The following is a 25,834-nucleotide window of genomic DNA, read 5'->3' as shown; positions in this document are numbered from 1 at the left end:
TTGCCGATCACCACCTGCTGCTGGGTAAGAACTGGTAAGAATTTGAGATTCGCTTGAAGGATTTGTGACACACCACCATCACCACCACTTCCTAGTAGTCTGTAGGATCATATTCTTTTGTGTTTCTATTGCTGCTAACCATGGCAGGATCACAAGCCGATGAGACTGATTGGGAGATCATGACGAACAAGGAGTTGCATGATAAATTTCAGCAAATGATGAGTGGCCAGGTGGGAGATGTGCTAAACAGATTTGAAGAGGCTATGGAGAAGATAGATGCCGTGGAGAAGTCGTTCGAGACAAAGCTGGATAACAAGTTTACTGAATTACTCAAGCGTCTTCCCCAACCACCACCGGCTGCATATGTCGCACCTCTACAACAACAACAACCACATCTCCAACGCCGCCTTCCAAATCAAGTGGGACGAGCACAGCGCGTTCCAATTGAGACTGGTCAAAATTCGGGTGCCGCTGCACCTACTGTTGATGCTTCTTTGGCTCCTGCTACTGCGGCGGCTGAGGAGGATGACGATTATGCGGGCGATTATGAGGATGAGGTTGATCCAAATCAGAACTACGTGCAGCCACCAGCACCACCACCAGCAGGTCGACCTCAGTTATATATTCGCAACGGTAGGCCGGCACCACCACCTCAGGTACGAGATCATGACCATCTCCCTAAACTGAAATTGAATATTCCACCATTTGAGGGTAGATATGTTCCTGATATATATCTTACTTGGGAGTTAGAAACTGAACAACGATTTACATGTTTACAATATCCTGAGGAGAGACGTGTTCCTGCTGCTGTTTGTGCTTTCACTAGCTTTGCATGTGTTTGGTGGTCTGAACATTGTAGATTATATCCTGTTCCAGCTACTTGGGCTGCTTTGAAAACTGCTATGCGTACTCGTTGGGTTCCACCATATTATCAACGTGAATTACTTCAAAAATTGCAGCGCTTAAGACAAGGGAAAAATTCTGTAGAAGAATATTATCAGGAATTACAAACTGGCATGATTAGATGTGGTATTGTTGAGGAGAATGAAGCTATGCTTGCACGTTTTATGGGTGGATTAAATAAAGAGATTCAGACCATTCTAGAGTATAAGGATTATAATAATATCACTCGTTTATTCCATCTTGCTTGTAAAGCTGAACGTGAAGTGCAGGATCGACAGGCATTGGCGCGAACTAACTTTTCTGCAGGTCGACCTTCATCATGGACACCACGTGCATCCTCTACTTCCACTTCACCATCACCTCCATCAGGTGCCACCTCCAGCCGTGATACAAGAAAGCAGGCACAACCACCACTCTCTGCCAAGAGCACACCTGCCGGGCCTGCGCAGAGCTCTTCTTCTTCCATGGCGTCACAGGGCACACAAGTGATATTATTTGTCGTCGTTGTAAGGGAAGAGGACATTATGCGAGAGAATGCAAATCTCAGCGTGTGATGATTGCTACTGAGGATGGTGGGTATGAGTCCGCTAGTGACTATGATGAGGAGACTTTGGCTCTTATTACACGTGAAGAACATGGTGGAGATGATTCTGAAAATGAGACGCAATACATGGCTCCTGAAGACGCTGACAGGTATGAATGTTTAGTTGCTCAACGTGTTTTGAGTGTGCAGGTCACACAAGCAGAGCAAAATCAGAGGCATAATTTGTTCCATACAAAGGGAGTTGTGAAGGAACGTTCTGTTCGCGTCATCATAGATGGAGGGAGCTGTAACAACTTGGCTAGCATGGAGATGGTGGAGAAACTATCTCTCACCACAAGACCACATCCACATCCTTACTACATCCAATGGTTCAACAACAGCGGCAAGGTTAAGGTAACACGTACTGTTCGTGTGCATTTTAGTATCTCTACATATGCTGATTATGTTGATTGTGATGTGGTACCCATGCAAGCATGTTCCTTATTACTTGGTAGACCATGGCAATTTGATAAAAATTCTGTACACCATGGTAGAAACAATCAGTATACTCTTGTTCATAAGGATAAAAATATTACTTTGCTTCCTATGACTCCTGATTCCATTTTGAAAGATGACATTAATAGAGCTAATAAAGCAAAACAGGAGAAAAATAAGAGTGAAAATCAGATTGTGGCAAAAGAATTTGAGCAACAAATGAAACCTAATAATAAACCATCTAGTGTTGTTTCTGAAATTAAATTGAAAAGTGCATGTTTACTTGCCACAAAATCTGATATTGATGAGCTAGATTTCAACAAATCTGTTTGCTATGCTTTTGTGTGCAAAGAGGCATTATTTTCATTCGAGGACGTGCCTTCCTCTTTGCCCCCTGCTGTCACTAACATTTTGCAGGAGTTCGCTGACGTCTTCCCACAAGACGTGCCACCGGGATTACCACCTATTCGAGGGATTGAGCATCAAATTGATTTAATTCCCGGTGCATCGCTACCCAACCGTGCACCATACCGTACCAATCCAGAGGAGACGAAGGAGATTATGCGTCAAGTACAGGAGCTGCTCGACAAAGGTTATATACGCGAATCTCTTAGTCCTTGTGCTGTTCCTATTATACTAGTGCCTAAAAAGGATGGTACGTCGCGTATGTGTGTTGATTGTAGAGGCATTAATAATATTACTATTCGTTATCGTCATCCTATTCCTAGGCTAGATGATATGCTTGATGAATTGAGTGGCTCTACAATATTCTCCAAAGTTGATTTGCGTAGTGGATACCATCAAATTCGTATGAAATTGGGAGATGAATGGAAAACTGCATTTAAAACTAAGTTTGGTTTATATGAGTGGTTAGTCATGCCTTTTGGGTTAACTAATGCACCTAGTACTTTCATGAGACTAATGAACGAAGTTTTACGTGCTTTCATTGGACGATTTGTGGTAGTCTATTTTGATGATATACTGATTTATAGCAAATCTTTGGAAGAACATTTGGAACATTTACGTGCTGTTTTTATTGCTCTACGTGATGCACGTTTGTTTGGTAACCTTGGGAAGTGCACCTTTTGCACCGACCGAGTATCTTTTCTTGGCTATGTTGTTACTCCACAGGGAATTGAAGTTGATAAAGCCAAGATTGAAGCTATTGAGAGTTGGCCGCAGCCCAAAACGGTCACACAAGTGCGGAGTTTTCTTGGACTCGCTGGTTTCTATAGGCGTTTTGTGAGAGATTTTAGCACCATTGCTGCACCTCTCAACGAGCTTACAAAGAAGGATGTGCCTTTTGTTTGGGGTACCGCACAGGAAGAAGCCTTCACGGTATTGAAAGATAAGTTGACACATGCTCCTTTACTCCAACTTCCTGATTTTAATAAGACTTTTGAGCTTGAATGTGATGCTAGTGGAATTGGATTAGGAGGTGTGTTATTACAAGATGGTAAACCTGTTGCATACTTTTCTGAAAAATTGAGTGGGCCTAGTCTGAATTATTCTACTTATGATAAAGAACTATATGCTCTTGTTCGGACTTTAGAAACATGGCAACATTATTTATGGCCCAAAGAATTTGTTATACATTCTGATCATGAATCTTTGAAACATATTAAAAGTCAAGCTAAACTGAATCGTAGACATGCTAAATGGGTTGAATTCATTGAAACTTTCCCTTATGTCATTAAACACAAGAAGGGTAAAGAAAATGTTATTGCTGATGCATTGTCTCGTCGCTATACTATGCTTTCACAACTTGACTTCAAAATATTTGGTTTGGAGACCATCAAAGATCAATATGTGCATGATGCTGATTTTAAAGATGTTTTGCAGAATTGTAAAGAAGGAAGAACCTGGAACAAGTTTGTCGTTAATGATGGATTTGTGTTCCGTGCTAACAAGCTATGCATTCCAGCTAGCTCTCTTCGTCTTTTGTTGTTGCAGGAGGCGCATGGAGGAGGATTAATGGGACACTTTGGCGTGAAGAAGACGGAGGACGTACTTGCTACACATTTCTTTTGGCCAAAGATGAGACGGGATGTTGAGCGTTTTGTTGCTCGCTGCACTACATGTCAAAAAGCTAAGTCACGACTCAATCCTCATGGTTTATATATGCCTTTGCCTGTACCTAGTGTTCCTTGGGAGGATATATCTATGGACTTTGTTTTAGGTTTACCTCGAACAAAGAAGGGGAGGGATAGCATATTTGTTGTCGTGGATAGATTCTCAAAAATGGCACACTTTATACCATGTCATAAAAGCGATGATGCTGTTAATGTTGCTGATTTGTTCTTCCGTGAAATTATTCGTTTGCATGGTGTGCCAAATACTATTGTTTCAGATCGTGATACTAAATTTCTTAGCCACTTTTGGAGATGTTTATGGGCTAAGTTGGGGACTAAACTGCTTTTTAGTACTACTTGTCACCCCCAAACTGATGGACAAACTGAAGTAGTCAATAGAACATTGTCTACTATGCTTAGGGCTGTTTTGAAGAATAATAAGAAAATGTGGGAAGAATGCTTGCCTCATATTGAGTTTGCTTATAATCGTTCATTGCATTCTACTACTAAGATGTGCCCTTTTGAAATTGTGTATGGTTTCCTACCTCGTGCACCTATTGATTTGTTGCCTCTTCCATCTTCGGAGAAGGTTAATTTTGATGCTAAACAACGTGCTGAATTGATCTTAAAAATGCATGAGTTAACTAAGGAAAACATTGAGCGTATGAATGCTAAATATAAACTTGCTGGAGATAAGGGTAGAAAACATGTTGTGTTTGCACCTGGAGATCTTGTTTGGTTACATTTGCGTAAGGATAGATTTCCTGATTTGCGCAAATCAAAGCTAATGCCACGTGCTGATGGTCCTTTTAAGGTGTTAGAGAAAATAAATGATAATGCATATAAACTTGAGCTGCCTGCAGATTTTGGGGTTAGTCCCACTTTTAACATTGCAGATTTGAAGCCTTATTTGGGTGAGGGAGATGAGCTTCCGTCGAGGACGACTTCATTTCAAGAAGGGGAGGATGATGAGGACATCAATACCATTGTTACACCCACAGCCCCTGCTGCTATACATACTGGACCAATTACTAGAGCTCGCGCACGCCAATTAAATTACCAGGTACTTTCGTTTCTTGGTAATGATTCTAATGTTCATGAGAATATGATGCTGCCTAAATTGGATACATTTGTTTTGCTTACAAATGAAGGGCCTAGCTTTGAGAAGGATGAACATTGGAGCAAGAACAAGCATGGAGATGATGGCATGCGCATGGGGGACAAGAACGGAGTTACAAGTGATGATTTCAGGACATTGAAGCCACCATAATGCGTGCATGAAGCCTTGGACGAAATATACAAGATGCTACTTCATAACTTTCGTCCAGAGGCTATTCTAGGTGCTGCGTCATTATTGGGCCAGGCCCATGTAATTTCGAAATACTTGAGTATAGGCTATTTTTAGAGTCCGTATGTGTGGGGAAACAAGAGATAGGGTTGGTTTCGGACCCCTTCCCCAAGGGCCACGAAATTCCCCCCTCTTCCTCCATATATACAGCCCTTAGGGCGTCGTTTAGACTTTGGGTTTTGTTTAGATTAAAAGTTCGCCATAGCTGCAACTTCGCGTACTTCGTTTGTGTTCAACAACCAGACAAAGGCGTCACAGAACCCCACCTTGATCAATAAAGCTTTCATCTTATATTCGCAATATCCAGATTGCAATCTCAGTTTCTTGCTTGTTCTTCGTTTGCTCGCAGGAAACAGACCCTCGTGGTCAGGTTGATCGTGCTCCGGCGTGGTCAATAACCTCTCAGAGTTGGTTTAGCGATTGCTAAGGCGCGACGTCATCGCACGTTCGTAGTCGGATCGTCAAAGTCGACTTCCACCAAAGCGATATCCATCATCTCATCGAAAGACGGGACACCTTTGCCTCTATCAAAACTACATGACCGGAGTAGAGGCAACTAAGGTTAAAGTATATAATTCATACTACCATGATAATGGTCTAAAAGTCTTCCTGGAGGGGGTGAAGGATGGGCTGGCGATCGTCACAAGGGGTTGGACAAAAGTTGTTCGTGCATATGGCATACAGGAGGGCACATTATGGGCATTCCGCTTCTTCAACACCATCGGTAGCCAAAATGATTTACACTTGTCTCTTCACCTTTACTGCCTCTAAATATCGTGGTTCATTATAGTTAATTCCTGCCTAATCCTGTAATTACTGAATGTATTGTACTGAGAATTTTATTTATGGATAGGTTGTTGAACCATTTTGCTGAGAATTTGAATTCCACGTTTCATATTTCAAAATTTCCAATTCGATTAATACATTACAGGGAAAATAAAATTAAACAAGAGCGAATAAAATAATGTACACATGGTTAGAAAGAAAACAATGTGTGCGATGAAAATAGAGAACAGACAGTTCTTTGACGTGAAACGTTTGCGATGCCCGACGGACGCACACACGGTTTCGTCTCATATGCGTGTGTGATTCATGGTAATACGGCAAACGTTTCAAACCCGTGAGTGTGTGTGATAGGAATACCTATCGCACACGGTTATGAAAATGGACACATTGGCGATAGTAGAGGCACCGCACACATTTTATATTTTGAACTGTGTGTGATAACGTACCTGTCGCAAACACATCGGTAGATTAAATGTTTGTGATATCCACCTTTTTTCACACGACTATAGCAGCGTAATCATTTCGGATGTCTCTTGGGTTAGAAACGTAATGTCGAGACGTAACGTGTGGGACTGGCGCGACATGCGTTTATTCTATGGCGATTGTCAGTAGTCGCTCGCCTATCCCCGATGGTTTCTGGGTCGCGTGGGAAGGACACCCCTATTGCCCACACTCACTAGGTGACGGTTTAAAACTCCGTCGCGGAAAGGGGTTAAAAAGCGTTTGTATAACACGTTACGGTACCAGTGCCAGATGACTCGATCAACATGATCGACGTCCAAAGCCTGACACATCACCTCACACCCCCTTAGTTGTACGACTCTATAGAGGTACTATCGAGTGCCGAGGGTGATACCTCATATAGCACTTCTAATGATATCTCTGTAGTGTAGCTAATCGGTCGTGGTCTACGTAGGGTGATTCCTCCTTCACCAATCCCTATAACGACTCTGTCGTGCAATACCTCAAGTGTGAACCCTCGAGGGTGATACCTCCAAGTTCACCTTGACGGTTACATCAAGTGGAATCCATCGAGGGTGATTCCTCGGATTCCCCCTTGGTGTTATGGACACATAGTTACTTTGACTTTACCCCTAGAATCATGATGAAGTCGGGGCGGCCCCGAGGGGTACCCGCGAGAGAAATGTGAAGTCAATTTGACCGTGAGGGTACCCGCGAGTGATGTGGAGTCGGGTTGACCTGGAGGGTACCCGCGAGAGAACTACGCAGCATGGTCGGGCATTCTTAGCCCTTGTCGTAAGTCCGGGAGATGGGGCGAAGGGACCACGGATCGTGGATCATTGATCGTCTCCACGCGCTCCCAAGACACTAACGGTTTGGATATGTGATCCGAGAGGCCTCTGGCCTTTTCGCACTGACCACCACGCGGGAATAAGTATGGGAACTCTGCGTCGTACATTTCTTCCGAAAGCTCTTAGACGTCAGTAATTTAGTGGCACATGCCCTGGTGGTCCACGTAAGCACCTGCTTTGTATAAAGGGGTAGCCATGATTGATCCTGGTTGTCCTTGCAACGCACGGGACTGCAAAGGATGATTGTCCCATGACCCCTTCACATTTAGGGTGTAGACCAACGTGCTGGCCTCTCTGTTGAGCCTAGGTGGGACTACGGCGTGTCGATCAGCCGAGGCCGGGCATGATCCAGGAAAGTGTATTCGGCCGGAGTTAATCGAGTGTGTTGGGTAAGTTTGTGCACCCCTGCAGGGAAGTTAATCTATTCGAATAGCCGTGTCCATGGTAATTGATGAGGACATCAATACCATTGTTACACCCACAGGCCCTGCTGCTATACATACTGGACCAATTACTAGAGCTCGCGCACGCCAATTAAATTACCAGGTACTTTCGTTTCTTGCTAATGATTCTAATGTTCATGAGAATATGATGCTGCCTAAATTGGATACATTTGTTTTGCTTACAAATGAAGGGCCTAGCTTTGAGAAGGATGAACATTGGAGCAAGAACAAGCATGGAGATGATGGCATGCGCATGGGGAACAAGAACGGAGTTACAAGTGATGATTTCAGGACGTTGAAGCCACCATAATGCGTGCATGAAGCCTTGGACGAAATATACAAGATGCTACTTCATAACTTTCGTCCAGAGGCTATTCTAGGTGCTGCGTCACCTTATTATTGGGCCAGGCCCATGTAATTTCGAAATACATAAGTATAGGCTGTTTTTAGAGTCCGTATGTGTGGGGAAACAAGAGATAGGGTTGGTTTCGGACCCCTTCCTCAAGGGCCACGAAATTCCCCCCCTCTTCCTCCATATATACAGCCCTTAGGGCGTCGTTTAGACTTTGGGTTTTGTTTAGATTAAAAGTTCGCCATAGCTGCAACTTCGCGTACTTCGTTTGTGTTCAGCGACCAGACAAAGGCGTCACAGAACCCCACCTTGATCAATAAAGCTTTCATCTTATATTCGCAATATCCAGATTGCAATCTCAGTTTCTTGCTTGTTCTTCGTTTGCTCGCAGGAAACAGACCCTCGTGGTCAGGTTGATCGTGCTCCGGCGTGGTCGATAACCTCTCGGAGTTGGTTTAGCGATTGCTAAGGCGCGACGTCCTCGCACGTTCGTAGTCGGATCGTCAAAGTCGACTTCCACCAAAGCGATATCCATCATCTCATCGAAAGACGGGACACCTTTGCCTCTATCAAGTGGTATCAGATTTCCAGGTTGCTCGGTGAGATTTTACAGTTTTTCGTAGTTTAGATCGAGTCTGTTCTTCATACCTACAGTCCACGAAAAAGCCACAAAAAAAAATTAGGGTTAGTTCATCATATCCGAACCAATCTGAGCCTTTGCATAATCTTTTTAGGGTTTTTGCTTTGTTGAATTTGCGGTTGCATCGCCGTGTCAAGTTGCTGGTCTTAGAGTCTAGTCTTTTAGAGTTTCGAGTTCTGGTCATAAGTTGTCACGCCGCCGCCGCACCATCATCATCGCCTTGCCATCTACCACCGTTGCTTATCCGCCACCGCTTTGAATCCGTATCCATATACCACCACCGCTGCCATATACTACCACCATATATCCACCACCAATCCGAGTTCTTTTCATATTCGGTTTGTTTTAGAGATCCATATATTTTCCGTTTCGTGTTTCCTTGCCTGAGTAGGTCTCGGAAAAAAAAAGTCTGGAGACCCCCGGGCAGTTTTTAGGCCAAAATTTCGGCAACCAAAAATATTTTTTCCCTATCCTATTTTTAGGCCCCGGGTAGTGTTTTGAGACACTCGCCATCATAGTGATTTTTTGTCGCACTTTTTCGTCGTCGCTGCCCTGATTTCCGAAAAAAAAATAGTCAAAAAATTTTGTGCCCATCCTGTCAGTTTGACCTGGGAAGAGTTTTGAGACACTCGCCATTATAGTGATTTTTCGCAAAAAAAAAAAAAAGAGGAGCGCAAAAAAAAAGAGCGCAAAAAAAAAGAGCGAAAAAAAAATTCCAGAGTGTGCTTTTCCCTTGTTTACGTGCAGCGCCGTGATTTTGTTAGTGTTCTAGGCTCGCGTCTCTAGCACGGTCTAGCCTAGGACCAGCACAGTACCGTCGTTGAGCGTTTATTCAACTTTGCATCTCTGAATTGATTATTGCTTACCATTTTGCTACCATATTATAAGCCTTCCCAGCTCCACATAAGTCTACATCGTGCGTTTGACTCTCCCTGGTAATCGCTATATCCAAGCTTTGAGAGTTTTTGACTACAACGGTTGCCGATCACCACCTGCTGCTGGGTAAGAACTGGTAAGAATTTGAGATTCGCTTGAAGGTTTTGTGACACACCACCATCACCACCACTTCTAGTAGTCTGCAGGATCATATTCTTTTGTGTTTCTATTGCTGCTAACCATGGCAGGTTCACAAGCCGATGAGACTGATTGGGAGAACATGACGAACAAGGAGTTGCATGATAAATTTCAGCAAATGATGAGTGGCCAGGTGGGAGATGTGCTAAACAGATTTGAAGAGGCTATGGAGAAGATAGATGCCGTGGAGAAGTCGTTTGAGACAAAGCTGGATAACAAGTTTACTGAATTACTCAAGCGTCTTCCCCAACCACCACCGGCTGCACATGTCGCACCTCTACAACAACAACAACCACATCTCCAACGCCGCCTTCCAAATCAAGTGGGACGGGCACAGCGCGTTCCAATTGAGATTGGTCAAAATTCGGGTGCTGCTGCCCCTACTGTTGATGCTTCTTTGGCTCCTGCTCCTGCGGCGGCTGAGGAGGATGACGATTATGCGGGCGATTATGAGGATGAGGTTGATCAAAATCAGAACTACGTGCAGCCACCAGCACCACCACCAGCAGGTCGACCTCAGGTATATATTCGCAACGGTAGGCCGGCACCACCACCTCAGGTACGAGATCATGACCATCTCCCTAAACTGAAATTGAATATTCCACCATTTGAGGGTAGATATGTTCCTGATATATATCTTACTTGGGAGTTAGAAACTGAACAACGATTTACATGTTTACAATATCCTGAGGAGAGACGTGTTCCTGCTGCTGTTTGTGCTTTCACTAGCTTTGCATGTGTTTGGTGGTCTGAACATTGTAGATTATATCCTGTTCCAGCTACTTGGGCTGCTTTGAAAACTGCTATGCGTACTCGTTGGGTTCCACCATATTATCAACGTGAATTACTTCAAAAATTGCAGCGTTTAAGACAAGGGAAAAATTCTGTAGAAGAATATTATCAGGAATTACAAACTGGCATGATTAGATGTGGTATTGTTGAGGAGAATGAAGCTATGCTTGCACGTTTTATGGGTGGATTAAATAAAGAGATTCAGACCATTCTAGAGTATAAGGATTATAATAATATCACTCGTTTATTCCATCTTGCTTGTAAAGCTGAACGTGAAGTGCAGGATCGACAGCCATTGGCGCGAACTAACTTTTCTGCAGGTCGACCTTCATCATGGTATCAACGGCTGGAGGTGGCACCTGATGGAGGTGATGGTGAAGTGGAAGTAGAAGATGCACGCGGTGTCCATGATGAAGGTCGACCTGCAGAAAAGTTAGTTCGCGCCAATGGCTGTCGATCCTGCACTTCACGTTCAGCTTTACAAGCAAGATGGAATAAACGAGTGATATTATTATAATCCTTATACTCTAGAATGGTCTGAATCTCTTTATTTAATCCACCCATAAAACGTGCAAGCATAGCTTCATTCTCCTCAACAATACCACATCTAATCATGCCAGTTTGTAATTCCTGATAATATTCTTCTACAGAATTTTTTCCTTGTCTTAAACGCTGCAATTTTTGAAGTAATTCACGTTGATAATATGGTGGAACCCAACGAGTACGCATAGCAGTTTTCAAAGCAGCCCAAGTAGCTGGAACAGGATATAATCTACAATGTTCAGACCACCAAACACATGCAAAGCTAGTGAAAGCACAAACAGCAGCAGGAACACGTCTCTCCTCAGGATATTGTAAACATGTAAATCGTTGTTCAGTTTCTAACTCCCAAGTAAGATATATATCAGGAACATATCTACCCTCAAATGGTGGAATATTCAATTTCAGTTTAGGGAGATGGTCATTGTCTCGTACCTGAGGTGGTGGTGCCGGCCTACCGTTGCGAATATATACCTGAGGTCGACCTGCTGGTGGTGGTGCTGGTGGCTGCACGTAGTTCTGATTGTGATCAACCTCATCCTCATAATCGCCCGCATAATCGTCATCCTCCTCAGCCGCCGCAGGAGCAGGAGCCAAAGAAGCATCAACAGTAGGGACAGCAGCACCCGAATTTTGACCAATCTCAATTGGAACGCGCTGTGCCCGTCCCACTTGATTTGGAAGGCGGCGTTGGAGATGTGGTTGTTGTTGTTGTAGAGGTGCGACATGTGCAGCCGGTGGTGGTTGGGGAAGACGCTTGAGTAATTCAGTAAACTTGTCATCCAGCTTTGTCTCAAACGACTTCTCCACGGCATCTATCTTCTCCATAGCCTCTTCAAATCTGTTTAGCACATCTCCCACCTGGCCACTCATCATTTGCTGAAATTTATCATGCAACTCCTTGTTCGTCATGTTCTCCCAATCAGTCTCATCGGCTTGTGAACCTGCCATGGTTAGCAGCAATAGAAACACAAAAGAATATGATCCTGCAGACTACTAGAAGTGGTGGGATGGTGGTGTGTCACAAAACCATCAAGCGAATCTCAAATTCTTACCAGTTCTTACCCAGCAGCAGGTGGTGATCGGCAACCGTTGTAGTCAAAAACTCTCAAAGCTTGGATATAGCGATTACCAGGGAGAGTCAAACGCACGATGTAGACTTATGTGGAGCTGGGAAGGCTTATAATATGGTAGCAAAATGGTAAGCAATAATCAATTCAGAGATGCAAAGTTGAATAAACGCTCAACGACGGTACTGTGCTGGTCCTAGGCTAGACCGTGCTAGAGACGCGAGCCTAGAACACTAACAAAATCACGGCGCTGCACGTAAACAAGGGAAAAGCACACTCAGGGATTTTTTTTTCGCTCTTTTTTTTTTGCGCTCTTTTTTTTTTGCGCTCCTCTTTTTTTTTTGCGAAAAAATCACTATAATGGCGAGTGTCTCAAAACTCTTCCCAGGTCAAACTGACAGGATGGGCACAAAATTTTTTGACTATTTTTTTTTCGGAAATCAGGGCAGCGACGACGAAAAAGTGCGACAAAAAATCACTATGATGGCGAGTGTCTCAAAACACTACCCGGGGCCTAAAAATAGGATAGGGAAAAAATATTTTTGGTTGCCGAAATTTTGGCCTAAAAACTGCCCGGGGGTCTCCAGACTCTTTTTTTTTCCGAGACCTACTCAGGCAAGGAAACACGAAACGGAAAATATATGGATCTCTAAAACAAACCGACTATGAAAAGAACTCGGATTGGTGGTGGATATATGGCGGTAGTATATGGCAGCGGTGGTGGTATATGGATACGGATTCAAAGCGGTGGCGGATAAGCAATGGTGGTAGATGGCAAGGCGATGATGATGGTGCGGCGGCGGCGTGACAACTTATGACCAGAACTCGAAACTCTAAAAGACTAGACTCTAAGACCAGCAACTTGACACGACGATGCAACCGCAAATTCAACAAAGCAAAAACCCTAAAAAGATTATGCAAAGGCTCAGATTGGTTCGGATATGATGAACTAACCCTAATTTTTTTTTGTGGCTTTTTCGTGGACTGTAGGTATGAAGAACAGACTCGATCTAAACTACGAAAAACTGTAAAATCTCACCGAGCAACCTGGAAATCTGATACCACTTGATAGAGGAAAAGGTGTCCCGTCTTTCGATGAGATGATGAATATCGCTTTGATGGAAGTCGACTTTGACGATCCGACTACGAACGTGCGAGGACGTCGCGCCTTAGCAATCGCTAAACCAACTCCGAGAGGTTATCGACCACGCCGGAGCACGATCAACCTGACCACGAGGGTCTGTTTCCTGCGAGCAAACGAAGAACAGGCAAGAAACTGAGATTGCAATCTGGATATTGCGAATATAAGATGAAAGCTTTATTGATCAAGGTGGGGTTCTGTGACGCCTTTGTCTGGTCGCTGAACACAAACGAAGTACGCGAAGTTGCAGCTATGGCGAACTTTTAATCTAAACAAAACCCCAAAGTCTAAACGACGCCCTAAGGGCTGTATATATGGAGGAAGAGGGGGGAATTTCGTGGCCCTTGAGGAAGGGGTCCGAAACCAACCCTATCTCTTGTTTCCCCACACATACGGACTCTAAAAACAGCCTATACTTATGTATTTCGAAATTACATGGGCCTGGCCCAATAATAAGGTGACGCAGCACCTAGAATAGCCTCTGGACGAAAGTTATGAAGTAGCATCTTGTATATTTCGTCCAAGGCTTCATGCACGCATTATGGTGGCTTCAACGTCCTGAAATCATCACTTGTAACTCCGTTCTTGTTCCCCATTCGCATGCCATCATCTCCATGCTTGTTCTTGCTCCAATGTTCATCCTTCTCAAAGCTAGGCCCTTCATTTGTAAGCAAAACAAATGTATCCAATTTAGGCAGCATCATATTCTCATGAACATTAGAATCATTAGCAAGAAACGAAAGTACCTGGTAATTTAATTGGCGTGCGCGAGCTCTAGTAATTGGTCCAGTATGTATAGCAGCAGGGCCTGTGGGTGTAATAATTGTATTGATGTCCTCATCATCCTCCCCTTCTTGAAATGAAGTCGTCCTCGACGGAAGCTCATCTTCCTCACCCAAATAAGGCTTCAAATCTGCAATATTAAAAGTGGGACTAACCCCAAAATCTGCAGGCAGCTCAAGTTTATATGCATTATCATTTATTTTCTCTAACACCTTAAAAGGACCGTCAGCACGTGGCATTAGCTTTGATTTGCGCAAATCAGGAAATCTATCCTTACGCAAATGTAACCAAACAAGATCTCCAGGTGCAAACACAACATGTTTTCTACCCTTATCTCCAGCAAGTTTATATTTAGCATTCATACGCTCAATGTTTTCCTTAGTTAACTCATGCATTTTTAAGATCAATTCAGCACGTTGTTTAGCATCAAAATTAACCTTCTCCGAAGATGGAAGAGGCAACAAATCAATAGGTGCACGAGGTAGGAAACCATACACAATTTCAAAAGGGCACATCTTAGTAGTAGAATGCAATGAACGATTATAAGCAAACTCAATATGAGGCAAGCATTCTTCCCACATTTTCTTATTATTCTTCAAAACAGCCCTAAGCATAGTAGACAATGTTCTATTGACTACTTCAGTTTGTCCATCAGTTTGGGGGTGACAAGTAGTACTAAAAAGCAGTTTGGTCCCCAACTTAGCCCATAAACATCTCCAAAAGTGGCTAAGAAATTTAGTATCACGATCTGAAACAATAGTATTTGGCACACCATGCAAGCGAATAATTTCACGAAAGAACAAATCAGCAACATTAACAGCATCATCGCTTTTATGACATGATATAAAGTGCGCCATTTTCGAGAATCTATCCACGACAACAAATATGCTATCCCTCCCCTTCTTTGTTCGAGGTAAACCTAAAACAAAGTCCATAGATATATCCTCCCAAGGAACACTAGGTACAGGCAAAGGCATATATAAACCATGAGGATTGAGTCGTGACTTAGCTTTTTGACATGTAGTGTAGCGAGCAACAAAACGCTCAACATCCCGTCTCATCTTTGGCCAAAAGAAATGTGTAGCAAGTACGTCCTCTGTCTTCTTCACGCCAAAGTGTCCCATTAATCCTCCTCCATGCGCCTCCTGCAACAACAAAAGACGAAGAGAGCTAGCTGGAATGCATAGCTTGTTAGCACGGAACACAAATCCATCATTAACGACAAACTTGTTCCAGGTTCTTCCTTCTTTACAATTCCGCAATACATCTTTAAAATCAGCATCATGCACATATTGATCTTTAATGGTCTCCAAACCAAATATTTTGAAGTCAAGTTGTGAAAGCATAGTATAGCGACGAGACAATGCATCAGCAATAACATTTTCTTTACCCTTCTTGTGTTTAATGACATAAGGGAAAGTTTCAATGAATTCAACCCATTTAGCATGTCTACGATTCAGTTTAGCTTGACTTTTAATATGTTTCAAAGATTCATGATCAGAATGTATAACAAATTCTTTGGGCCATAAATAATGTTGCCATGTTTCTAAAGTCCGAACAAGAGCATATAGTTCTTTATCATAAGTAGAATAATTCAGACTAGGCCCACTCAATTTTTCAGAAAAGTATGCAACAGGTTTGCCATCTTGTAATAACACACCTCCTAATCCAATGCCACTAGCATCACATTCAAGCTCAAAAGTCTTATTAAAATCAGGAAGTTGGAGTAAAGGAGCATGTGTCAACTTATCTTTCAATACCGTGAAGGCTTCTTCCTGTGCGGTACCCCAAACAAAAGGCACATCCTTCTTTGTAAGCTCGTTGAGAGGTGCAGCAATGGTGCTAAAATCTCTCACAAAACGCCTATAGAAACCAGCGAGTCCAAGAAAACTCCGCACTTATGTGACCGTTTTGGGCTGCGGCCAACTCTCAATAGCTTCAATCTTGGCTTTATCAACTTCAATTCCCTGGGGAGTAACAACATAGCCAAGAAAAGATACTCGGTCGGTGCAAAAGGTGAACTTCCCAAGGTTACCAAACAAACGTGCATCACGTAGAGCAATAAAAACAGCACGTAAATGTTCCAAATGTTCTTCCAAAGATTTGCTATAAATCAGTATATCATCAAAATAGACTACCACAAATCGTCCAATGAAAGCACGTAAAACTTCGTTCATTAGTCTCATGAAAGTACTAGGTGCATTAGTTAACCCAAAAGGCATGACTAACCACTCATATAAACCAAACTTAGTTTTAAATGCAGTTTTCCATTCATCTCCCAATTTCATACGAATTTGATGGTATCCACTACGCAAATCAACTTTGGAGAATATTGTAGAGCCACTCAATTCATCAAGCATATCATCGAGCCTAGGAATAGGATGACGATAACGAATAGTAATATTATTAATGCCTGTACAATCAACACACATACGCGACGTACCATCCTTTTTAGGCACGAGTATAATAGGAACAGCACAAGGACTAAGAGATTCGCGTATATAACCTTTGTCGAGCAGCTCCTGTACTTGACGCATAATCTCCTTCGTCTCCTCTGGATTGGTACGGTATGGTGCACGGTTGGGTAGCGATGCACCGGGAATTAAGTCAATTTGATGCTCAATCCCTCGAATAGGTGGTAATCCCGGTGGCACGTCTTGTGGGAAGACGTCAGCGAACTCCTGCAAAATGTGAGTGACAGCAGGGGGCAAAGAGGAAGGCACGTCCTCGAATGAAAATAATGCCTCTTTGCACACAAAAGCATAGCAAACAGATTTGCTGAAATCTAGTTCATCAATATCAGATTTTGTGGCAAGTAAACATATACTTTTCAATTTAATTTCAGAAACAACACTAGATGGTTTATTATTAGGTTTCATTTGTTGCTCAAATTCCTTTGCCACAATCTGATTTTCACTCTTATTTTTCTCCTGTTTTGCTTTATTAGCTCTATTAATGTCATCTTTCAAAATGGAATCAGGAGTCATAGGAAGCAAAGTAATATTTTTATCCTTATGAACAAGAGTATACTGATTGTTTCTACCATGGTGTACAGAATTTTTATCAAATTGCCATGGTCTACCTAGTAATAAGGAACATGCTTGCATGGGTACCACATCACAATCAACATAATCAGCATATGTAGAGATACTAAAATGCACACGAACAGTACGTGTTACCTTAACCTTGCCGCTGTTGTTGAACCATTGGATGTAGTAAGGATGTGGATGTGGTCTTGTGGTGAGAGATAGCTTCTCCACCATCTCCATGCTAGCCAAGTTGTTACAGCTCCCTCCATCTATGATGACGCGAACAGAACGTTCCTTCACAACTCCCTTTTTATGGAACAAATTATGCCTCTGATTTTGCTCTGCTTGTGTGACCTGCACACTCAAAACACGTTGAGCAACTAAACATTCATACCTGTCAGCGTCTTCAGGAGCCATGTATTGCGTCTCATTTTCAGAATCATCTCCACCATGTTCTTCACGTGTAATAAGAGCCAAAGTCTCCTCATCATAGTCACTAGCGGACTCATACCCACCATCCTCAGTAGCAATCATGACACGCTGAGATTTGCATTCTCTCGCAAAATGTCCTCTTCCCTTACAACGACGACAAATAATATCACTTGTGTGCCCTGTCGATGCCATGGAAGAAGAAGAGCTCTGCACAGGCCCGGCAGGTGTGCTCTTGCCAGAGAGTGGTGGTTGTGCCTGCTTTCTTGTATCACGGCTGGAGGTGGCACCTGATGGAGGTGATGGTGAAGTGGAAGTAGAAGATGCACGCGGTTACAAGAAAGCAGGCACAACCACCACTCTCTGCCAAGAGCACACCTGCCGGGCCTGTGCAGAGCTCTTCTTCTTCCATGGCATCGACAGGGCACACAAGTGATATTATTTGTCGTCGTTGTAAGGGAAGAGGACATTTTGCGAGAGAATGCAAATCTCAGCGTGTCATGATTGCTACTGAGGATGGTGGGTATGAGTCCGCTAGTGACTATGATGAGGAGACTTTGGCTCTTATTACACGTGAAGAACATGGTGGAGATGATTCTGAAAATGAGACGCAATACATGGCTCCTGAAGACGCTGACAGGTATGAATGTTTAGTTGCTCAACGTGTTTTGAGTGTGCAGGTCACACAAGCAGAGCAAAATCAGAGGCATAATTTGTTCCATACAAAGGGAGTTGTGAAGGAACGTTCTGTTCGCGTCATCATAGATGGAGGGAGCTGTAACAACTTGGCTAGCATGGAGATGGTGGAGAAGCTATCTCTCACCACAAGACCACATCCACATCCTTACTACATCCAATGGTTCAACAACAGCGGCAAGGTTAAGGTAACACGTACTGTTCGTGTGCATTTTAGTATCTCTACATATGCTGATTATGTTGATTGTGATGTGGTACCCATGCAAGCATGTTCCTTATTACTAGGTAGACCATGGCAATTTGATAAAAATTCTGTACACCATGGTAGAAACAATCAGTATACTCTTGTTCATAAGGATAAAAATATTACTTTGCTTCCTATGACTCCTGATTCCATTTTGAAAGATGACATTAATAGAGCTAATAAAGCAAAACAGGAGAAAAATAAGAGTGAAAATCAGATTGTGGCAAAGGAATTTGAGCAACAAATGAAACCTAATAATAAACCATCTAGTGTTGTTTCTGAAATTAAATTGAAAAGTGCATGTTTACTTGCCACAAAATCTGATATTGATGAACTAGATTTCAGCAAATCTGTTTGCTATGCTTTTGTGTGCAAAGAGGCATTATTTTCATTCGAGGACGTGCCTTCCTCTTTGCCCCCTGCTGTCACTAACATTTTGCAGGAGTTCGCTGACGTCTTCCCACAAGACGTGCCACCGGGATTACCACCTATTCGAGGGATTGAGCATCAAATTGACTTAATTCCCGGTGCATCGCTACCCAACCGTGCACCATACCGTACCAATCCAGAGGAGACGAAGGAGATTATGCGTCAAGTACAGGAGCTGCTCGACAAAGGTTATATACGCGAATCTCTTAGTCCTTGTGCTGTTCCTATTATACTCGTGCCTAAAAAGGATGGTACGTCGCGTATGTGTGTTGATTGTAGAGGCATTAATAATATTACTATTCGTTATCGTCATCCTATTCCTAGGCTCGATGATATGCTTGATGAATTGAGTGGCTCTACAATATTCTCCAAAGTTGATTTGCGTAGTGGATACCATCAAATTCGTATGAAATTGGGAGATGAATGGAAAACTGCATTTAAAACTAAGTTTGGTTTATATGAGTGGTTAGTCATGCCTTTTGGGTTAACTAATGCACCTAGTACTTTCATGAGACTAATGAACGAAGTTTTACGTGCTTTCATTGGACGATTTGTGGTAGTCTATTTTGATGATATACTGATTTATAGCAAATCTTTGGAAGAACATTTGGAACATTTACGTGCTGTTTTTATTGCTCTACGTGATGCACGTTTGTTTGGTAACCTTGGGAAGTGCACCTTTTGCACCGACCGAGTATCTTTTCTTGGCTATGTTGTTACTCCACAGGGAATTGAAGTTGATAAAGCCAAGATTGAAGCTATTGAGAGTTGGCCGCAGCCCAAAACGGTCACACAAGTGCGGAGTTTTCTTGGACTCGCTGGTTTCTATAGGCGTTTTGTGAGAGATTTTAGCACCATTGCTGCACCTCTCAACGAGCTTACAAAGAAGGATGTGCCTTTTGTTTGGGGTACCGCACAGGAAGAAGCCTTCACGGTATTGAAAGATAAGTTGACACATGCTCCTTTACTCCAACTTCCTGATTTTAATAAGACTTTTGAGCTTGAATGTGATGCTAGTGGCATTGGATTAGGAGGTGTGTTATTACAAGATGGCAAACCTGTTGCATACTTTTCTGAAAAATTGAGTGGGCCTAGTCTGAATTATTCTACTTATGATAAAGAACTATATGCTCTTGTTCGGACTTTAGAAACATGGCAACATTATTTATGGCCCAAAGAATTTGTTATACATTCTGATCATGAATCTTTGAAACATATTAAAAGTCAAGCTAAACTGAATCGTAGACATGCTAAATGGGTTGAATTCATTGAAACTTTCCCTTATGTCATTAAACACAAGAAGGGTAAAGAAAATGTTATTGCTGATGCATTGTCTCGTCGCTATACTATGCTTTCACAACTTGACTTCAAAATATTTGGTTTGGAGACCATCAAAGATCAATATGTGCATGATGCTGATTTTAAAGATGTATTGCAGAATTGTAAAGAAGGAAGAACCTGGAACAAGTTTGTCGTTAATGATGGATTTGTGTTCCGTGCTAACAAGCTATGCATTCCAGCTAGCTCTCTTCGTCTTTTGTTGTTGCAGGAGGCGCATGGAGGAGGATTAATGGGACACTTTGGCGTGAAGAAGACGGAGGACGTACTTGCTACACATTTCTTTTGGCCAAAGATGAGACGGGATGTTGAGCGTTTTGTTGCTCGCTGCACTACATGTCAAAAAGCTAAGTCACGACTCAATCCTCATGGTTTATATATGCCTTTGCCTGTACCTAGTGTTCCTTGGGAGGATATATCTATGGACTTTGTTTTAGGTTTACCTCGAACAAAGAAGGGGAGGGATAGCATATTTGTTGTCGTGGATAGATTCTCGAAAATGGCGCACTTTATACCATGTCATAAAAGCGATGATGCTGTTAATGTTGCTGATTTGTTCTTTCGTGAAATTATTCGCTTGCATGGTGTGCCAAATACTATTGTTTCAGATCGTGATACTAAATTTCTTAGCCACTTTTGGAGATGTTTATGGGCTAAGTTGGGGACTAAACTGCTTTTTAGTACTACTTGTCACCCCCAAACTGATGGACAAACTGAAGTAGTCAATAGAACATTGTCTACTATGCTTAGGGCTGTTTTGAAGAATAATAAGAAAATGTGGGAAGAATGCTTGCCTCATATTGAGTTTGCTTATAATCGTTCATTGCATTCTACTACTAAGATGTGCCCTTTTGAAATTGTGTATGGTTTCCTACCTCGTGCACCTATTGATTTGTTGCCTCTTCCATCTTCGGAGAAGGTTAATTTTGATGCTAAACAACGTGCTGAATTGATCTTAAAAATGCATGAGTTAACTAAGGAAAACATTGAGCGTATGAATGCTAAATATAAACTTGCTGGAGATAAGGGTAGAAAACATGTTGTGTTTGCACCTGGAGATCTTGTTTGGTTACATTTGCGTAAGGATAGATTTCCTGATTTGCGCAAATCAAAGCTAATGCCACGTGCTGATGGTCCTTTTAAGGTGTTAGAGAAAATAAATGATAATGCATATAAACTTGAGCTGCCTGCAGATTTTGGGGTTAGTCCCACTTTTAACATTGCAGATTTGAAGCCTTATTTGGGTGAGGAAGATGAGCTTCCGTCGAGGACGACTTCATTTCAAGAAGGGGAGGATGATGAGGACATCAATACCATTGTTACACCCACAGGCCCTGCTGCTATACATACTGGACCAATTACTAGAGCTCGCGCACGCCAATTAAATTACCAGGTACTTTCGTTTCTTGCTAATGATTCTAATGTTCATGAGAATATGATGCTGCCTAAATTGGATACATTTGTTTTGCTTACAAATGAAGGGCCTAGCTTTGAGAAGGATGAACATTGGAGCAAGAACAAGCATGGAGATGATGGCATGCGCATGGGGAACAAGAACGGAGTTACAAGTGATGATTTCAGGACGTTGAAGCCACCATAATGCGTGCATGAAGCCTTGGACGAAATATACAAGATGCTACTTCATAACTTTCGTCCAGAGGCTATTCTAGGTGCTGCGTCACCTTATTATTGGGCCAGGCCCATGTAATTTCGAAATACATAAGTATAGGCTGTTTTTAGAGTCCGTATGTGTGGGGAAACAAGAGATAGGGTTGGTTTCGGACCCCTTCCTCAAGGGCCACGAAATTCCCCCCCTCTTCCTCCATATATACAGCCCTTAGGGCGTCGTTTAGACTTTGGGTTTTGTTTAGATTAAAAGTTCGCCCTAGCTGCAACTTCGCGTACTTCGTTTGTGTTCAGCGACCAGACAAAGGCGTCACAGAACCCCACCTTGATCAATAAAGCTTTCATCTTATATTCGCAATATCCGGATTGCAATCTCAGTTTCTTGCTTGTTCTTCGTTTGCTCGCAGGAAACAGACCCTCGTGGTCAGGTTGATCGTGCTCCGGCGTGGTCGATAACCTCTCGGAGTTGGTTTAGCGATTGCTAAGGCGCGACGTCCTCGCACGTTCGTAGTCGGATCGTCAAAGTCGACTTCCACCAAAGCGATATCCATCATCTCATCGAAAGACGGGACACCTTTGCCTCTATCAGTAATGGACGCTCAGAGTTGTATCCCGATCTATACAACTAGAACTGGATGCTGAGGCATGAAATGGGTATGTGGCTCTGGGATTGCTTTCTCGTAGGGAGTCGAGGAAGAATCTCTGGGCGATACTACAACATACTTGCTACTTATATTATGCTAATCTGCACTCTTCTAATGCTGCAAGATGCTAGTCTTCTATGCTACTGGCATTTCTGCTACTTATATTATGCTAATCTGCACTCTACCTAGGAGCCTCCTAACTACTCCTAGTCGGCAGCGGTCTCTTCTGGCATTTCTGCAGTTCAGTCCAAAGATATAACCCCATTCCTTTGATACTGATGCATACTTAGCATAGTTCTGATGTAAGTCTTGTGAGTACTTTGGATGAGTACTCGCAATTTCTTTGCTACTTCTTTTCCCTTATACCCGATTGTTGCGATCAGATGACGGATCCTAGGAGTCGGATGCCACCACCGACAACTACTACTACCCCGACAGAGGCTACTACTATGTGGAGACCGCTGCCGACTAGGAGTAGTTAGGAGGCTCCCAGGTAGGAGGCCTTGCTTTTTCAATCCATGTTGATGTTTATGCTAGCCTTCTTAAGGTAGACCTTCTTAACTTATGTCTGTACTCAGATATTGTTGCTTCCGCTGACTCGTTTGAATTCGGGCTTATGTATTCGAGCCCTCGAGGCCCCTGGCCTGTAATATAAAGCTTGTATGACTTTAATTTGTGTCTAGAGTTGAGGTGTGATATCTTCCCGTGAGTCTCTGATCTTGATCATGCACATTTGCGTGTATGATTAGTGCATGATTAAGTCAGGGCGTCACATCACTGGTGTATTAGCAGTGTTAATCCTTGCATTATGAGTCTGTTGGGAGGTCTCTATCTAGTTCTTGCCATAATCGCTTTCCGATATAAAAGTTGATCTTAACTTAAAATAATAGTATTGCCCCTTTTGCTTTCTTTCAAGTTGTGTAGGTGTGCCACTGATACGTCTGCAATGTATCTATAATTTTTTATTGTTCCATGTTGTTATATTATCATTCTTGGATGTTTTACAATCATTTTATAGCAACTTTATATCATTTTTTGGGACTAACCTATTGACATAGTGCCCAGTGCTAGTTGTTGTTTTTTGCTTGTTTTTTACTTTGCAGAAAATCAATACCAAACGGAGTCCAAACGCAACGAAACTTTTTGGAGATTTTTTTCTTGACCAGAAGACACCTGTTGGGCCAAAGAAGTACCAGAGGGGGGCTCTGAGGGGAGCACAACCCACCAGGGCGTGCCTGGGGGCCCAGGCGCGCCCAGGTGGGTTGTGTCCACCTCGGTGGCCTCCCGCACTGCCTCTTTGCTCTATAAATACCCCAATATTCCAGAAACCCTAGGGGAGTCGACGAAAATCAATTCCAGCCGCTGCAATTTCCAGAACCACCAGATCCAATCTAAACACCATCACACAGGGGTTCATCATCCTTATTGGTGCCTCTCCGATGATGCGTGAGTAGTTCATTGTAGAACTACGGGTCCATAGTTAGTAGCTAGATGGCTTCCTCTCTCTCATTTGATTCTCAATACAATGGTCTCTTGGAGATCTATTTGATGTAACTCTTTTTTAGCGGTGTGTTTGTTGGGATCCGATGAACTTTGAGTTTATGATCAGATTTATGTTTTTATCCATGAAAGTTATTTGAGTCTTTTGATCTCTTATATGCATGATTACTTATAGCCTCGTATTTCTTCTCTGAATCTTTGGTTTAGTTAGGCCAACTAGATCGATTTTTCTTGCCACGGGAAGAGGTGCTTTGTCATGGGTTCGATCTTACAGCGCTTGATCCCAGTGACAAAAGGGGAACTGGCACGTATGTATCGTTGCTATTAAGGATAACAAGATGGGGTCTATTTCTACATAAATAGATCTTGTCTACATCATGTCATCATTCTTATTGCATTACTCCGTCTCTCCATGAACTTAATACACTAGATGCATGTTGGATAGTAGTCGATGTGTGGAGTAATAGTAGTAGATGCAGGCTGGAGTCGGTCTACTAATCTTGGATGTGATGCCTATATAATGATCATTGCCTGGATATCGTCATGATTATTTGAAGTTCTATCAATTGCCCAACAGTAATTCGTTTACCCACTGTACGCTATTTTTCTCTCGAGAGAAGCCACTAGTGAAATCTACGGCCCCCGGGTCTCTTCTTTATTATATTTGCCTTCGCGATCTATTTTCATTTGCTTATATTTTTAGATCTATTAATCAAAAAATACAAAAATACCTTGCTGCAATTTATTATTATTTATTTTATCTCGCGTTCCCGCGAGATCTATTTATCCAATCTACTACAATTTTACCTATACTTTTACCCGTGAGGGATTGACAACCCCTCGCTTACATCGGGTTGCAAGTATATGTTCTTTGTGTGCAGGAGCCATTTACATGGTGCTGCGTGGTTCTCCTACTGGTTCGATAACCTTGGTCTCATCACTGAGGGAAATACCTACCGTAGTTGTGTTGCATCATTCCTTCCTCTTTGGGGAAATACCACGTAGTTCAAGCCGCATCAAAAGGAATTTCTGGCGCCGTTGCCGGGGAGGATTCGTCTCTCGTCAACTTGCCAATTTCTAGCGCCGTTATCGGGGAGACATCATCAACATCTACCAGGTTCCTAATCACAAATCTCATCTCCTTGCAATTTACATTATTTTCCATTTGCCTCTCGTTTTCCTCTCCCCCACTTCACAAAAAATTTGTCGTTTTATTTGCCTTCTTTTTCGTTCGCCTTTTTCTCGTCAGATCTCTTGTTTGCTTGTGTTGCCATGTGTTTTCCATTTACTTGTATCTTCTTGCTAAAAATCTATTGATATGGATCCTCATCCACTTTCTAATCTTTTCAAGAGATCCAATTATGATGAACAGATTGCTAGTGAATTGAGTTCACTATATTATCTTTATGAAGTTTTGCTTGAGATTTATGAATCTGAAAATTGTGATGAAGTGTTAAACGAAGAAATTTATAAAGATATTCATGATAGCTCCTTGAATGAAAATCATGATTGCAATGATGTTATTATAAATTCTATTGATGTCAATTGCGTTAATACTATGCAAAACCCCAAGCTTGGGGATGCTAATTTTGCTATGTCCACCACTTGTTGCAATGGTCATGAT

The sequence above is a fragment of the Triticum aestivum genome, chromosome 1D (genome assembly GCF_018294505.1).
Source record: "Triticum aestivum cultivar Chinese Spring chromosome 1D, IWGSC CS RefSeq v2.1, whole genome shotgun sequence".
Lineage (NCBI taxonomy): Eukaryota > Viridiplantae > Streptophyta > Magnoliopsida > Poales > Poaceae > Triticum > Triticum aestivum.
The sequence above is the reverse complement of the archived record's forward strand: the minus strand, read 5'-3'. Positions refer to the sequence as shown.